Here is a 5,299-nt window from a genome sequence, read left to right on the forward strand (position 1 = left end):
CGCAGTTGGTACAGTCACAGTGCTTCCAAGTTTGAGTAACCAGATCAGCACCTGAGAGAGCTCCCAGTGAGCCAAACCTGGCAGAAGTTTCTTCCCTCATTGGATAACATGGGAAGATGTTAACACAGCAAGTTGTTGTTCTCCTTGGATTTTAATGGCATTTCCAGGCTATAACATTATTACTCCTCTATTCTAATTGTTCATAAATTCTCCAACAAGGAGTTGCCTGGTTTTGTATTCTTAAGCTTTTGTGAAGCTGAGGAGAGGGGTTGTGCGGTTGGTAGCTCATCCTCTGACAATGTGGTTATGTATTTTGGCTGGGACAGTGCAAAAGAGGGTCCCAAAGGATCCCACTTTGAGACAACACCCCAAACCTTCTGCTTGTCTGCAGCATCCCCCATGCCTTGTAAGAACCCAGAGCCAGGGGTTGTGACACACATAAATTACGGTACTATAATTTTTCAAAATTCCATTCAGGTTAGACCCTAAATTTTGTTGCACATTCTCAGGGCTGCAGAGTATTATATATATATTCTTAAAATTGCTTCACTTTATAATATAATTTCATCTGAAGCCACACTGCATCATGCTTTTTGTAGTTTTGAACTTCCTTTCCCTTTGACTCTGAATGGAGCAGAGGCCACTTGGGAGTAAACATTCAATATTTTAAGTGTATCTTAAGTGCAAAAATGTGGTGCTGTTGGGATGGACAAAATTATGGGATGGACTCGAGGCAAAGGACTGAAAATATTGCAATAAATATGGCATGCTGGTAGCTCTTATATTGAAAATCCTAAATTACCAAAATCTTCCAGAATGAAAATACAGAGTTTCCTCAAAAAACTATGGATTTCAGTAAGGCTACATGAATTTCCAGGCAAGCATACTGATGCAGCCATAGTATTTGAGTATGATTTTACTATTGATGGATTTTGGCTGTAGTCGTATTATTTGAAATTTAGTTTACAATTATAATATAAATATTGTGCAGAGAGAATAACAAAATGTTGCCATATTGTTCCACAGATATTGACCTCTGGATAATGAAATGATAACTTTGGAATGATTTCTATAGGTCCCTTACAAGAAAAAGAGAGTGAGATGTGAGTAGCATCCAGGAGCTGATTGGCAGACCTTTGTCTTTTCTGTGAGCAGACATCTATTTTCTTCCTTCTCATTTAAAGATTCTAGTCATAACTGTGACTCAAAGCCTAATGATCTTGGAGATCTTGGCTGAACTGTGCCCATCAGAGGAGGCTGTTAACAGAAGTACTTTAAAATACTTCATCTATATTTCTTTTGTTTTAGCATCAAACGTTAAATGAACCACATCAAATAAGAACAAAATAGCACTTCTGCCCACTTAATGGGCTAACTGCAGTGCAAAGTGCCCAGGGCAGCATGCAGTTACGCTTCAAATACATCTTCACTCACTGATAAGATCCAGACCAGACTATAATGAAATTAACAGTGTATATCACTGGCCCTAGCACACATACACACTTCCTAAAGCATCAGATTAAAACAAGGGCAGTATCCAACTAAGTCCTACTTAGAGTAGACCATTGAAATTAACGTACCTACATTAATCATACCCATAGATTTCAGTGAACCTTTTCAGATAATTATTGTCATGTGGGCAGGGGAGGGGGGAAGAGCTATTTTCCCTCAGACTTACAAACAAAACGAATGCACACTATGGAAGGAGAGTGGAGGGAAAAGGTAGAGGAGAGAGATCAATGTGAAAAGATCAGAATTTCAGCAGAAAGTTAAAGTATATGCCCTGACTGGAAATGAAGTTGTATGGCTGCCCCCAAAACCTTTGCAGGCACAAATATTATTAATAATAACAGCAATAATACATTTATTGTCATTGTACAACCTGTGTACAATGAAATGAAATTAAATCATATTGAAAGGGGGATTGTACATGACTGTCCCGATAGTATGCCTTGTGAGCACAGATAACCATGAATGCACAATAAAAAGGACACCCTTAATTCACATGGATACTTGTGAATAAACAGTTTGTCCAAATGTCCATGCATGTTCTGCTGTGGCAATGGAAACCTGTCCAAATTGACCTTTAGATGTTACCACAATGCAAGTATTAATAATATATCTGTGCACAAATAAGTACTCTCAGAAACAATTTCAGCCATTTGTGCCTAAGGTACTGACAAGATCCCTTTTAATATATATTGGCTTTTTGTATCTGGCGGTGAGAATGTCAGCTCCTTGGAGGCAAGGAGGGCTTGAGAGACTAAGAAAGCCGACGATTTAAACTTGAGCAATACTAAATAGCCATTGTCAACATGGACTGCAGTGAGATGGGGCAAAGAATAGCAGTCTACAGATCAGAAGGCCTTTCATGTCACGATGTTCGCAGTACAGTATATTCTGTCACAAGCAAATTTGTTCCTCTCCATTCTATCTACAAAACATATGGAAATACAACTGAAGGCTAATTCTGCTTTGATGTTCTATGAAAGCCCAATTCCTTTTTCTTCTGATGCAATATTTCTATTGATGTTTCATTAAAATGCATTAAAAATGTGATTCCCTATCACCAAAGCATTATCTACACAACTATTCATTTTTTGATGGACTAGGACTTCAAACACAAATGTAATTACACATATGTTTACAGCTAAACCTTCAACTTGAAATGCATGTCTGTCCCTGTCACTCTGGTCAGTTTTTGTACATAAGGAGGTTTCAGAAGGCATTTACATATCATGAGGAGAATTATTTTCTATCCCAGGAAAATATATTAATACACACTTTGATATGACTTCTTACGTATTTTAAAAATGCCTTATTTATGCCTAATGCTTTACAGACCTTTACAGACCTAATGCTTTACATGAGTCTGACCCAAACATGCCATGATAGTTAAGCAATGCCTTTCAGTCTCTTTCATTCTCTCAAGAGCCAATGTGGGATTTAGGTTAGAGTGGTGGGCAAGGATCTGGACCTTGGGGCATTCATCACATCTCAGCCTAACCTAATTCACAGAATTGTTGTGAGAATAAAACGAGAAGATAGAACAACCATGCATGCTACCTTGAGCTTCTTGGAAGAATAAATTAAAAAGAAGTGACCAAAATGGTTAGATAGAAAGGGACCCCTGACCATTAGGTTTAGTCGTGGGCGACTCTGGGGTTGTGGCGCTCATCTTTCTTTACTGGCCGAGGGAGCCAGTGTACAGCTTCTGGGTCATGTGGCCAGCATGACTAAGCCGCTTCTGGCGAACCAGAGCAGCGCACGGAAACGCCGTTTACCTTCCCGCCTATTTATCTACTTGCACTTTGACATGCTTTCGAACTGCTAGGTTGGCAGGAGCAGGGACCGAGCAACGGGAGCTCACCCCCTCGCGGGGATTCGAACCACTGACCTTCTGATCGGCAAGTCCTAGGCTCTGTGGTTTAACCCACAGCGCCACCTGTGAAACATATAGAACACTAAAATAAGGACACTTATAGTCCACTACCTTCTGATGGCTAGAAAAATCTGCTCAAGTACTCTTTTCTTGAAACTCATTGTATGAAGTCTGCCTTCTAATGGAGACTTCATCACAGAGCAAACCAAGGCGTAGTTGTCACAAAAATGTTTGGCAATGGAAAATCTGACTTTATGAATTTAAAGCATTTTCAAATTCTGGATGAGAGATTTTTAGTAGCAGCCAAGAATGTAACTCTGCTTACAAAATGCAAGTTGTATATTTACTAGTATGGTCATAGAAACACATTAGGTGGGATCCAGGCTAAGTTAGGTGAAGTTCCTACTGAAATCAGTAAGACTCCATGGCTAACTTGCCTGGATTCCAATGGGACCTAAATTCAGCTAATTTACTGACATTAATGGGATTTACTCTCAGAAAAGTGGGCCCAGGCCTTAGTCTGGTTCCACCCCAGTGATCATAATCCATGCTATTTTTCTGTAAAAAGAGGTGCCAGAACTTCTCCCTTGTTCTCTTATCATCATCATCATCATCATGGCAATGGTGCCCACCTGAGAGGTGCTTAAACTGAGTTCCGCCAAGTTCCAGCTGAAGAAAAGCTCTGATCATAATTATTATCATAGGTATGCCAATGGTAGTGATTATGTTCAAGCAAAGAATAGTGAACTATGTCTACCAATGGCCTGAGAGAATCGGCTGTGAGTCTTGCTGGACCTGCCCCCTTCCTTGTGCTACGTTACTTGTGTGGTGGACAAATTATCAAATCAGCTGTGGAACCTGCTGAAAGAGATTAGTCAAATGTTGACTTCTTTTAGAAATTAGAATTCAATTATTTGTTTGGAGGGGGAAGAATAACCATGAGATTCTCCTTTCCTCACTGCCATCTGAAAACTGTTCCTAAATATATTTTGTTGGGAGTAAAATCAGTATTTTTTCTTTATTATTTTACTTCCAAGGAATTATAGGAATTATAGGATTATTATTTTACTTCCAAGGAATTATATGTAGGATTCGGCTGCAACCAGTACCCTGCAAGAGTCCTTGGGTAAGTGAATATATATAACGGTGTAGAAATAAACTGGCTAGCACATTTGCAAAGCTAAGCAGGGTCTGGTATGGTTTCAAATTGGATTGGAGACTGTGTGTTGAGATTCGGGGGTTGGGCTAGATGACCCTTGGATTCCCTTCTAGCTCTATGACTCAGTGACTCCATATATATTCATTATAATTCAGGCTGATCCCTTATAAAGCATAATAATAATAATAATAATATATTATTTATACCCCACCCATCTGGCTAGGTTTCCCCAGCTACAATGAATGCCAACAGGGAAACATAGTTTAATTTGTTGTTGTTGTTGCTGTTGTTGTTGTTTAAAAACTTATGCTATTTTAAAGGTCCCTGTGGTTTAACAAAGCTGCTAAAGGACCCATGCCGTTTCTAAATATTTACACATTTGTCTATAACAAAGGAAGGTGCATCTGCTATTAGCAGCAGCGTGGAGGAGGCGAGGAGTGTCAGTATCCTGTTCAATGAGTCCCAGCTGGAGACGCCAGAAAAACCCAGCTGGCTGAGTGAGTTCTTTACACTAGTATTTATCCCTCGCCTCGCAGCTGCAACAGGGACCAAGTGCACGGCAGGAAGCGATGGTTTTGCTGCTTTCTTCCCGGACCTCCAAGCCAGGCGCTTGCCAAAGTCTGGCAGAGCCGCCTGAGTAGAGCATCCTCCGGGAGCTCCTTGCAAGCGGGGAGCATTTGGTCCAAGGCAGCGGCGAGGTGACGCGGGGAGTAAAAGCGGGGGCTGGGTGGAGGTGGGGGTGGGAGAGACGCTTGAGT

Source organism: Podarcis bocagei, assembly GCF_964188305.1.
Source record: "Podarcis bocagei genome assembly, chromosome: 4".
NCBI lineage: Eukaryota > Metazoa > Chordata > Lepidosauria > Squamata > Lacertidae > Podarcis > Podarcis bocagei.